This window comes from Electrophorus electricus, chromosome 5, assembly GCF_013358815.1.
Source record: "Electrophorus electricus isolate fEleEle1 chromosome 5, fEleEle1.pri, whole genome shotgun sequence".
NCBI lineage: Eukaryota > Metazoa > Chordata > Actinopteri > Gymnotiformes > Gymnotidae > Electrophorus > Electrophorus electricus.
The window spans coordinates 15,624,191-15,637,738 of NC_049539.1; positions in this window are offsets into that span (position 1 = coordinate 15,624,191).

Here is a 13,548-nt window from a genome sequence, read left to right on the forward strand (position 1 = left end):
TAGTCATGTGGATTAAGACGAAAGACACAGTGCAAGATCTTGACCCTGAAGGCCAGGCGACCCCGCAAGCGGAAAATTCTTCAAAAGTCCATCAAGGGCAGGTCCCCTTAACGATATTTCTCACAATGGAGTTATGATAATATTTTTCTTCAAGATTTCCAGGCGCTCGCGCTCCTTGCAGACTCAAAGTATTTGCGCGCCGAATTCCCATAGTGGTGCTTTGAATGATGACTGGTTTATTTTTCAACGCGATTACCATGCAGAAAGAGATGTTGTTCAACAAATCCCTCTTAAAATTCACTTAAATGGAAACTGTCCAGTCCAAACAGTTCGGCAGTATTTCGATGTCTCTGAATACCAAATAAATAGTACCCATCACTCACAGTTATCTTACTACCAACTGACTGACCGACCCAAGTCTTTACCCAAGAATTAATTCCTAAAAGTTAGGCCTACTTATTCTTTATTATGAATACGTGTGTTCATTGTGATAGGTTAGTCTTCCTATTATAGTTACTACCGTTGTCCTTACAATTCCAGTCGCAAATATGGAACCATAGCCTATAGGCTAGAGTGCACTTCATCTCGTTGTCTTCTGAAGCGTACTACAGCCTACCAACTATTCTTTACACACATTCTGTGAAATACCCTTTCCAACACACAATCCATCCATTAAAATTATTTATTGCCTCTCGAGAGGCTAACTGAAACAAACCGAGCAAGGAAACGCAACCACTTGAACCTCTCGCCAGCGAATGGGCTTTCGGAGAGGTGATGTCAGACTTTCTCTACATGCGTAATTAACCTCTCGCGCTCTCAAAAGGCTGGCTTGGGGCTTTGATTAGCCAACTACCATCAGATCACCTTTACAGACTCTGCCTTCGCCCTCTCCAACGAGTGCTCATGTTCACGTACTCGTTCTTTCAGGCCAACATATCGCCAATTAACACCTAGGCCGCCGTTAATAAGACCGTGGAACCTTCCACTCCAAAAAACTTTTCAAACGGCGAAGACTCAAGAGGCCATTCTCAAGCAGACGTCCTCTGAGAGCTTCATTGGTTCTACTGTGAAGAATTCATCAAAAACCCTTCAACAAAGACACACTAAGGATGCTTTAGACTGCTAGAACAGGCTTATTCAACTCTGGACTAGTAGCAAACCATTAGGCTAATAAAAAAATCCATAGTAAGCAAATTTGACATGTTTGGAGCTACATGACATGAGTTTTCATTGTATTATTGCTGAAATGGAAAAATGACACTGGATCTTAAAATGTTTCACCAAAGTTTTTCTATTCTCGTATTGCAAAATGAATAATGATTTAAAAAATAAAAAGCTTTTTATAGTGTGATCTGAAGTGTTTGAAACATATAGATGGCATATATACTGCAGACATGGGCATGTCTTAGAGGTGATATATATATATATATATATATATATATATATATATATATATATATATATATATATATATATGAGAGAGAGAGAGAGAGAGAGAGCGAAAATGGATAGAGAGAGATGGTGAGTTTCATATATAAGTAAACAGTCCTGACTCCATCTGTTTTGCATTACTGTCTTGATTTCCCTATGGACTACTTGGCCACACCTGCTCCTTAAAGGACTGCACTCATAATAGAACTAGTGATTCCTGTAATGTTTAGTGTGACTGCATTCACATGGACAGCTTTTTATTCTTTTATTAGCCTAAAAATGGTTATCAATACTATCCATTTTTATACACCAAATTGTTATGATGGCAATTATTTTATTAATTTTTTCAAAATAAAAACCAGCAAGAGCCGTACCTACATGTAATTATCCCATATATTTAACTGGCAATTGTTTTAAAATACAGAGATATTAAAAAGCTAATTGTATTATAATTTCTAGTGAAATTGGCAATGCTTTTATATTTGGGGTAAAATATATTTTAGTGGTGATTTTCTTCTATGAAAACTACCTGCCCACCCAGCACATAAAAAACACATAGCACACATCAAGACATACACAAAAGTCATATGTCCACAAACAGCAAAAACTGTGACAATATGCACCAAGGAATATTTCATTCTCTTATGATCAAAAGCAAATCATTAATCACTATGTACTGCTGGTGTGTGAAATCATAGAATGCTGTAATTGTGTGTCAAAGACCTCCACCAGTCACTGTAAATCTACCTCACAATTAATGTCAGTTTATGACCACTATCATACAATTACCAAAGAGAGGCTGGAAAGCATCCTGGATATAATGGTCAAATCACAAGTGTGTGTGTGTGTGTCTGTGTGTTTACATCATGGCCCTCTCAGACACTGCTCAGAGCCAGATAAACAACAACATCAGGCTCTTCTCTTCTCACGCAAAACCTAGTGTGGTGCAGGCCACAGCAATCTGTAGTCAATCTGCCCGGTAATGAAGGAGAGATATTGTTGATTCACAAGAGAGCCTGTAATTCCACACAGGACTACAGGCGTGCAAATATTTCACAGGGCAAGAGGAAATACATCATTTAACCACTGAGACAAACACTGATAGTGGAATCCCAACACACAAATAAAACACAAATCTTTGCACTTTCTTTAACATTCTTTCTCTCTCTCTCTCTCTCTCTCTCTCTCTCTCTCTCTCTCTCTCTCTCTCTCTCTCTCTCTCTATCTCTCTCTCTGTCTCTCTCTATAGACCTGCAGTCTCTAGACCCTGGACACAAGCGCAAGAAATGGGAGACGCTAATGCACTAAATGTGTTCCTGGAATTGTGGCTGAAAGTTTAAAATGAAAGCGCTTATTAAAGCAGAATCTTAAGAGGACTATTGTTCTCAGACTTGAAGCAGATCTCTCAAAAGTAGCAGATTGCACAGAACCTGAAATACCAGCAACAAGACACTTCCTATAAGCAACAAACCTAGTCACCTTTGTTTAAACTTGGTCTTATTCCTGGGGCAGGCTAAACCCATAATGGTGAACCAAGATGCACACTTTCATGCAGTAACTATTAAACTTCCCATAGCCTCACTGGGGAGCTATGATAAATATAGTGGAGCTACTTCAATGAATAAACTTGAATAGGTAGCTAAACAAACACTACAACAATAATAATAATGTGTCAGAATTATTTTATATTGTTTTTATGACAATGGTAGACTAATGGGTCCAAGATACACATGCTAAAATGATCGTCTGTCATACAATGACATCACTCAGTGGCTCAGAAGTAGTGTTCATCTGTGTGTCCTTTGTAAGTTTTGCCTTCTTAAAGTGTCAACAGCGTGTATTTGTGTGCGTGTGTGTGTATCCATATGTGTGTTCAGAAACAGGTCAATGGTATTAAGTTCTCAATTCTGTGATATACAATGGAGAATGTAATCTTGCAGCTCTATAAAATAAAGTGCCATTTCAACACAGCTTCCTTAAATAGCCTATACTCTTCATTTACATTTATCTGACACTTTTATCGAAAGCAACTTACAATTATGACCGAGTACAACTTGAGCAATTAAGGGTTAAGGGCTTTGCTCAGGGGCCCAACAGCAACCTTCCATTTACAAGGCAAGCACCTTAACCACTGAGCTACCACTTCATCTCTAAACTCTCAAAATCTCTGCCTTCAAAGCAAGTCTGTAAGTAAGTCTGTAAGTAATTGTGTTGTGACACAATTTTTGTTGTTGTTGTTTTGTTGAAGATTGTTATATTGTTTAATCATAGTATGTCCACTGAGCAGGTTTACATATCTGTGAGGTTATTACAAAAAAAATAGAGCACTGTTGTTTTTGTGTGAGACAATGACAAAATGAGATTTGAGAGAAGATAAAAAATATTTGCATGTAATTTCCTAATTTGTATCTAATCTAAATCTTTTAATCTTCTCTGTGTTTATTCTAATCTAAAGGTTTGATGCCAGCTGATCATAATTACATCCCATGGCATACATGTCAACAGTGGGATGTAATTTCACTGGCCTCTGCTCTTCACTCTCAGAGTTGAAACCTTTGTTAGGTACATTAGGGCTGGTACAGCCAATGTCTCAAAGGGTGAGCAAGGAGAAAAAAATGTCACATGTGAGACTGATACGAGGAGGCCTTCAGCTAAGCACCTCTGACTGAGTACACGCAAAGTGTGTTTGGGCTGTTTCTTAAAGGAAAGCTTTGACCTGTATCCTTGCATTGTAGTTGCGGGTCTCATCACTGTTGTTGGACATTATGTGTCAGAATTGCTCCTTATTCTCTTAATGACATGCAGATGGCTAGTCAGTACATATTAACAGGAAATTGTATGCAAAGGTCTGTATACAGTAGGAAAACGGAGGTTATTTCTGTCACACAGGTAAACAAATAGTATAAATTCCAGGAATGCAAAAAAAAAGGAAAGAAAAGGAATTTGCCCTGCCTCTCTGCCTCCCTGCCTCTCACAGCCACGTCTCACAGCCAAATCCTGGGAGAAAGATATCTTATGTGCTAGTTCATTTTAGATTAAAGTCCCATTTTGATATCGGTCCACTGCTGTTGTAGGGACAGTTATGAGGAAGGTTAGCAGAGGAGAACATTCTTATAAACACTCACACACACAGACAGACAGACAGACACACACACACACACAAGCACAAGCATAAACACATGATTCCTCCATCTGGTGGGAGCTCTGCACTTCACACAGCCCAATGGTACATTATTCACATTTTATTATTATGAATTAATTTGTGGTTTTGTCAACTGATTGCTGTTTACAATGACCTCTACTTACAGTCCCCACATCCTTATGACAAAATTTCCCCAAGCTACCATGGAGCATGGCACAATGCTACAGCTTATACCTTCAGAAGTATTTGCATTTTGCACAAACACACAAACAAATGCATGAGCACAAAATGACCTGGACTGGGCATGGACAGGACATAAACTGGGCATGGAACTTTTTAAAGTTTATTCTTTACTTTCTTCAAAAGCTTCTGTGTTCCCAGGAGAGCCTCTGAGTGTGTTTATTAAATTATTCTTAAAACTCTCTTAACTCTTTCAAAATGTTCTACAAATGCTTAAAAACATTCACTTACAAGGCTTTCAACTCTTGGCCACTCTCCTTCCATGCTGTGTTTTTCTTTTTAAGAACAGTCTTTTACCTCCTTTTATTGAGCTAATTTGATGTGGGATTGATAAATGTCCTGTTCCTCAAATGTCTATTATTGTTCCTAGTTATACCATGAAGGGTAAAGCTGCTCTTGAAAATTGGTTTATGTTACGGTCGGGGAACTGACACCGCATTCTGGTGTGGGATTTCCCCAACCGTGCGCACACCCCCCAACACACTTACACACACTCAAGAGAAAACCAGTGGGTCTTAGGTCCTGAACACTTTGCAGGCCTCGCCAATTTTCTCAGTGATTTGCTAACTTGAGAGATCCTGAGCTGTGTGAACGATGGTGGTCAGCTTTACGCTGCCATGGTAATCATGTTATTGCAGAGGGTTCAATGTGCAAATGGGGGGGAAAAGAGGGCTTAAGTGAAAATGGGTAGGGCAGCATTACAAACCACACACACAGTTTAGCTTTAATAACACATTAATCATTGGGGATTGCTAGATGTCTACCTTTGAACATTAAACTCTATGAGGGTCTGGGTGATTTCATACATACTTGTCCAAAAACAAACATACTTTATGCAATCACGGTAATTGTTTTGTTTTTCTCTGGGCAAAAGGATTTACTACTTAGATGTAACACTATAGTATTCTGCAATTAGTATTTTCATTCACTTCTTTCATAATAAAAATATCATAACCTACAGAAAAACCTACTGAAAGACAAATATTTACACTTTACAGTACTTCAGTACTTTACCTATATGTTGGTTCACATTTTTGCTCATTCACTCTTTTCCTGAAAGCAAGGAATGCATGCAGGATGGAAGGCAAAAAACTCCAAACATATTCTGTTCTGTCACTATGTATCCTATATATCACGGTGTCTGGATTCATATGCAGAGCTTCCTCCTTGCTTAAGGCAGCTTAGTAAAATGGTCCAACATCAAACAACAGTTAGGCTACAAAATACTAGACAAAAATGACATCAGGAAAAAGGCTTGGATAAAGAACAGGCAAACAGGTTACTACAGGGCAATCTTATTTAGAAAAAAATGGATATACTCTACAGTGAAACAACAAACAGGCAAAACAGAACGTTATTGTAAACAGATTCAAACAGAAGAAATGTGAGAGTGTTCAACATCTGAGGTAAAGCTCGGATATATAGTAGATATAGGAGTTATACTAGATATATGAGATACAGTAGATTTACGAGATATACTAGAGTAGGTGAAGAGGAGGATGTGGCTGGGTGGAGCTAGCATTCAACAGGCTGATGATACTGAGCAGAAGGGCATGACAGTAGGTCCCACTGATGAGACACATCAGCTGCAGAGTGATTCTGAACTGGAAGATGGATGCAGGGAGGAAGACACTGATGAGCAGGCACTCTATGGTGTCCACACAGTGATAAGAGGATACGGACACGTGGACTATATATACAGGGCACCCAGCAACGCCAAGGACCGGAGGGGGAATATCATGAGGCACCACATCAACTATGGACCCAGGGCTCACCAACCTAAGAGAGACATGAAGACTGGGTGAGATAGAAATTGCAACTAATAGGTTGTTTTATTTGACCATTCAGAGGGCACTGAAAGGCCCCCTGAACTGGGCACTGAGCTTGTGGCAGAGAAGACAGAGGTTGAGATTCCTGCTGGGGAACAGATGTAATCCCACATGGGAAAATGAGAGACTTATGGCCAGTTCATGCAGCCCTGTGTGGTGTCTCAGACTCTAAAGAAAGACCTGAAGAAATAACTCATCAAATGCAGGCTTGTTCTCCATGGAAACAGAGAAGCCTGGCGCTTCAGGACACACTAATATAAATGAGGGAGATTTAGTTATACTTAACCCACTCACTTTGCTCCCAAACTCTTAGTTGGTTCTTTTCATCTGTGAGGTTAAGTGTGATCCCTAATCTCTCAGTGAAGGCTTTCCAGACGTGCATCATGAATTGGGTGGCATTATAAGAGCTTATGTCATCTAGAAGGACAGATTACTGGAACAACAGTTGGGAGAGCAGGAGTAATGCTCAGACCCCTTTAAAAGTCTCATTCAAACAGCTGGAAGTGGCCATGGTCCTGAAAGAGCACAATCTGGAGAAGAGCCTCATCTGAGCTGCAGGAGATACTCACTGCCCTCGTGGCCCTCAGGTGGGAGGTTGGCTGTAGAAACAGAGAAATGAATTTGTCATATGGCCTGGTATACCTCCCTCTCTCTCCCCCACACTGCTGTAACCCAATGTAAAGCCCTACTGCCAAGCAGGTACAAATCCATGACAATCCTAGAGGCATCAGGAGACAAAAATACAAAGAGCATTGAACTTAATATCCCTGGACTTAGAAGGTGTGCTAATGGACATTTTCACTGCTGAAAGTATTGTACATCTACCACATAGTAAGCCAGGACTAATGTGTTTGTGAGTCTATTTCAGTCTAGGTTTCCTATGTGGTGAACAGTTTCCTTCCTGATACTGACAACTGTGTTTGTTTGATCTTTTATGTAGTCACAGTATTATTTTTGTCATGTGGCAGAATGAGGTTCAGCACTATCAGCATTTTTTCCCCTGCCACAGCATGCGTGATCCAGCTTATGTAGCGTTCGATGAGTTGTGCTGCATTGCAGTGAATCCCCAGAACAAAGGTTTAGAAGCTTGGCCAGGGATTGGAGAAAAAAAGCAGGATTTAAACACAACATTTAGCAAGCCCAGGTCATCCACTTTAAGAAAAAAAAAAAAAACTACTAGCTTTTAACCAGCCTTGTTATTGCACTGTTAACATATGATAGATTTCACACCACATATACATGGTCTGACTCATAACGTCTGGCCCTGAGCTGCAGTAACCTCTGCAGTTTTTACCAGAGACATGTATGCTTCATCAAACCCTGATATGGCCTGAGCCTTTTCCAACCAGCCTCCATAGATCTGTTAAAGTTCTGTGAAAACATTGTAGGTTTTTCCTCTTGAAGGTTCATGAGGAAAACTCACCAACCCATGACCAAACACACAGCTATGTAGTCTTCCTCTAGTCAGTCCCATTTTTCACAGCCAGGACAAGGAAAGAAGAACGATTCTCAGTGCAACAAGGCACTGTGCGGAGAACCACATAAACAAAGCTCTCCTATCTCTGCCCAGCTTTCATTTTGTTTAGAAGGGGCTTTTGTGACCTTCATTCATGTAGCTCCATGTGCTGTATTGCTGCATCAGCACTGGGATTCTGTCCTTTGTTCCAGACATATTTCTGCATCATACACTATTGAAATGCTAGTGGATGTCCCAATTTCACTATAATTTCACCTTAGATGAACCAGTCAATCAGTTATTCTGAACTGTGCATCCATCTGGCCTTTCAACCTGTATTTATGTGTGTGTTTTGGGGAAATTGGGCGATACTGAGAAGTTTAATGTTATCCACGACAAAGACACCAAGTGGACTGACACCAAATATAAACTTGAGAGTACTAGCCCCATAGCTGAAGGCTTGCAATCTCAGAAGCCACTCTTGAGATTGACATTAACAATAAGTGCAGTGGACAAAAAAGTGCTTGCAAATAACCTGTTAGCTGTGGTTTACTTATGATGACAGTTGAACAACTGGAACTAACAAGGGTGTGGCTTATAAACAGCAACAGTGTCAATAAAAAAAGTATCCATTGAAGGTTTTTATTATAAACAATGCAACAATGAACTTTAGTCATTTATTTAGTCGTTCCTTTTTAGTCAGTTCCTGAGAATAAACTGGCCATTGCTATGCTACTGTTTAGTTTGTATAAATCAAATAACTGAGTTACAAATGCCATACATTGATCCAATTTGTTTGAAAAATACCATGCTGTGCCTCTCCTGGACATGCTGTCTGTATCATCATATTCAAGAGACAATGAAAGAGAGAGAGAGAGAGAGAGAGAGAGAGAGAGAGAGAGAGAGAGAGAGAGAGAGAGAGAGAGAGAGAGAGTGGAAGGGAAACAAAGGGTTAATGTTACCAAAGAAAACATTCCAAATATCTTTCCTCTGATCCTCAGAAGGTCTAACCTCTGTGTAATCAAAGTCTGTAGTATTGAGTACCACCCTCACCTAAAACAATAAACTTCACTCAGACACACAGACAGCTACTCCAGCATGCACACACACACACACACACACACACACACACACACACACACACACACACACACACACACACAGAGGATCAAAGAAATCGTGGCTGAACTGCACCTTAAGCTACAATAATAAAGCACACCACTACCGAGACTGGGCCTGGGTTACTCATTTTCCTGTTTGATTAAGCCTATATATCATTCCTCACACAACATTAGCACACACATTATACACACATCCAGATGGGCAAAATCATTTTAAAAAGTAAGAAAAGAGTCATTAGTTCTTTCTGCACATATGTGCACATATTCATATGTGTACCTGATTTATAAAATCAGATTAGATTTGATTACCTCCTGCAAAGTAAAAAATACTTTAATAAAATAGTTATTACTTGTCTTGTCTTGTCTTTATTTATTTATTCATTTGTAATGAATTGTTGTCTTTCTATTTAATTATGTAATTATTAAATCCTTGTCCAAGATAAAATCACTTAAATACGACAGCAAAAAATTGTAAATAGAAATAGTGGTTAAAAATATGCACCACTATTCTGAAGCAAAGTTTTACCTTTTCTCTTTTCATTAGACTTGTGCTCCATCACCTTCAAGCTTTCCTTTAGATTCTTAGCAAGCTTTGTCTGAACACAGATACTTACTATTATCTTTCACACAGACACACACGCACACACACACACACACACACACACACACACACACACGCGCGCGTGCACACACACACACACACACACACACAGAAACACACACACACACACGCACACACACACAGAAACACACACACACGCACACACACACACACACACACACATGCACGCACGCACACACACACACACACACACACACACACACACACACACACACACACACACACACACACATGCACTCAGGTCCCAACAATGACTACTTAGGGAAGACCTCCTTTCAGTCCCATTAGAGGTCTATACAAAGTGCAGGTGTGTATGTGTCCTTGTACATTTGTGTGTATTCATGTACTGGGATGGAAAATCAATAGACTCAGAGCAGTGGAGCAGCATGTGGATTTGGCAATCGTTTCATTAGACAGTTAGAATATATTGATTGTGCTGCTCACAGAGTTCACTGGGCCAGTCTCAGACCCACCACAAGAGCTATTGTAGATCAGTCCAGCCAGGTGGTGTTGGTTGCCTACTAATCTGTGTGTATGAGGGGATAACTTCTTTATGTGTGTTTGTGTCTTTTCAGCATGCAGGTGTCAGTCTGGGTGGGCTGCAGCATGGATAGCTGTGGCCCCTTTGAGAAGTGTCCCAGTCGAGGTTAATATCCATTTCCCATATATCCCCTAGTCCCCTCCACGCAATGGGGCTCCCCCCCCATTTAAAGCCCATGTGCTGCACTGGAAAGCCTCACTTATGAAATTACAAGCACTTGAAGAGATCTAATGTGCTTTTAATTGTGTCTCTCCATTCAGAGGAAACGGAGAAGAGAAGATGGAGAGAGCAAATGGAGGAGGGGCCTCAAGTGTGTTTCACATTACAATAGGAACTGAATGCATTGGCCTTCCCAAACAAGCGTATGTGCGGTAACCTTATTGACACCAGGAGGACTGGAAGGGGAGCATAGAGAGCTTTTAGTGAATGGGACCCCCACACACACAGGGACTTCAAACACTCTCTGGTTTCAGAGACCTAAGTGATGGAGTCTTGAGGCTGTTGTGTGTTTCCATTCCCCCCCTGCTTTCTGCTTCTTTTCAACTCAGTAAGAGGATGCTCTGGAAAACATCAACAAGAAGGCTATCGTTGCTCGTTATACTCCTGACTAAAATGAAACACCACCATAATCATAATTAAAACATTAAGTATGCAATTGTTTTTCTTCACAGAATATAGATTCATCCTGTGGATAATAGTTATATTCAGTTTGAAGCATTATATACTGCATTGCTGTAACACCAGGGGCTCTTTGGGTAATTGGAGACCAATCTTCCAGTCATAGCCTTGACTCTGACCTTGTGAAGTTCCTAAAACATTAACGATGCTCTACATTTTTTAACCCAACGACTCAAAAATGGCCCGGGGTCCAAAGGTTAAAGACATAAATCTCTGTTTACTTAGCTACAGCCCTTTGGTGCCACAGGGATTTCTGCTCAAGTCCCATTGAGGGAAAACAAGCACAGAGATTCATTGGAACTTCACTGATGGAATCAGTTAGCCATCTCTGGACATCAGATATGCAAAGTATATTTGGATTCCAACAAAGCACTAAATGGTATACAAGATTGGATTTTAAACAAGTGTTATTACGCAGCTTTTCCACTGAAATAACGGCCAGAATGACTAGTGACTCAAACCACAAACAATGCTGCTTTTAGCCATGCCTCATCTACTCATTGTATTTCTCATTTGTACATTTTTGTTATTAAAAATTTCTGTGAGAAAATGAGCAGAAATAAGTATAATTGGCACTATCAAACAAGGCTTGTAAACTTAGTATTGTCTGAACTGTTCCGAAGATGTGCAACACATTTATACAAGAGTGTCAGAGAGTTTCACATTTATATAAGATCAGAATTTATAAGAATATACCTTCATTCAAGAGATATCAAAGTTATTATGCGGTCAACGGTTCACCCTGCCATCTATTCAGTTACCTGGTATTCCCCCCTGTTGGTAAGCAAACAAAAACTGCAATATTTACTAACTTTATTATATTTATTGCTAATTTTAGATATCAGGTTCAGAAGGCAGAGACGGAGATGCATGAAGGTAAAATTCAGTGATTTTAAATGTAAAAATGGCAGTCTAAACTGTCAAAGACAGGCAATGAACGGTAGCAAAATATCAGAAACTCCAGGCAGACAAAACATAGACCAGGCAATGAAGCCAACAACCAGAAAACAAGCGTAAGGCACAACAGGAATACAAATAACTAAGCAAACACATAGGAACAGCTCAGACACATAAGGCAATGCAAACAAGACTTCTCAACAACAGAGAGGAGACAGGATATATAGGACAAGGAAGACACTGAATCACAGGTGGAAGAAATAATCAGGGGAAAAGGATCAAACAGGAGGGTTATGGGAAATGTAGTCTCTGGGATGCCGGTTGGAGGCTGAGGATGTGACAATAGAAAATTTAATGTTGACTATTTTGTTCATTTGCTCATTGATATTACACAATGCAGACAATATAATGTAAACAATATTTTAATACATTTGAGTCAGATAATTATATCCTGTGTCCTCTGCCCTAACTCCACCATCACTTTATTACACTCTGTTTTTCTCAGCCCAGCTGCCATGACTTGAGCTGATTAGCCTCCTCTGAGGTTTATATCTGCACTGAAAAAATGTGTTGAAGCGTTTAGCGGCGTAACTCCCAAGCCTCCATGAGCTCGGCCTGGGTGGTGCACGCTCGGAGACGCTGACGTGTGTGACAAGATGTGTGGAAGGAGAGGGTGAGGCATGGGGGAACACAGTGCTGCTGTGCTAATGTGGGTGGGTGGCTCTGTGGGAAAGCCAAACCAGGCTGCAGATAGCTGGGTAACCTTCAAGGAGACGTCGCCAGTGTCTCTGAGTGTCCCACTAATACGAGGAATGTTTTGAGTAGTTGGTAAATAACTGTGTTCTTTTTACAGTTCAGTGGTCCAATTAAAGCCCGTGTTTCTTGGGCAAGAAGCCAAGAGTAAACTTAACTTTTTAATCAAGGGTTAGGGCCTGGTAGATAAATAACAGTTGACATGAGGGGTGAACATTTAACCACAAGCCTTTTGTCATCTATTGTAAAGACCTATGAGATAATCCTCCTATTCACAGCCAATCAGAGGTTTTCAGACTTACCACACACATATGTGCACTCTTTCTCTCTAACTCTCTGTGTGTCTCTCTCTTTAACTCTCTCTCAGTGTCTCCCTCACTCTCTCAAATGTATTCAAAAAGACTTCTCATTAACACTTTCACACACAAATTGGGCAGCCCTTTTGGCAGGTGCACTGAGTATGGAGGATCAGCACAGAGATCAGTTAGTTGACATTTTTATCTAACCACATGACAGACTAAAGCTGATATGGGAGACTGGGGACCCCAAACCCAATTTAATTTGTATTTTGATTACCAGTTCAATATCACTGTACCAAGACCTGTAAAATAAGGTCCATTCTACTTCAGAGCAACCTTGAGAGCTTGAGACCAATGTGGTCTGAAAGGTAGAGTGGTGTCTCGGTGCACAGAGGGGCCAGACCACCAGGTCATTCTTAGACTGGAGTCAGTGGACCAATAGAGTCCCATTCTTACTGAATTACTCTACTCATTAAAGAGAGAGACAGGCTCTCTCTCTTGGGCATGGGGGGGTATGACATAGAGTAGTATTTGTGTGT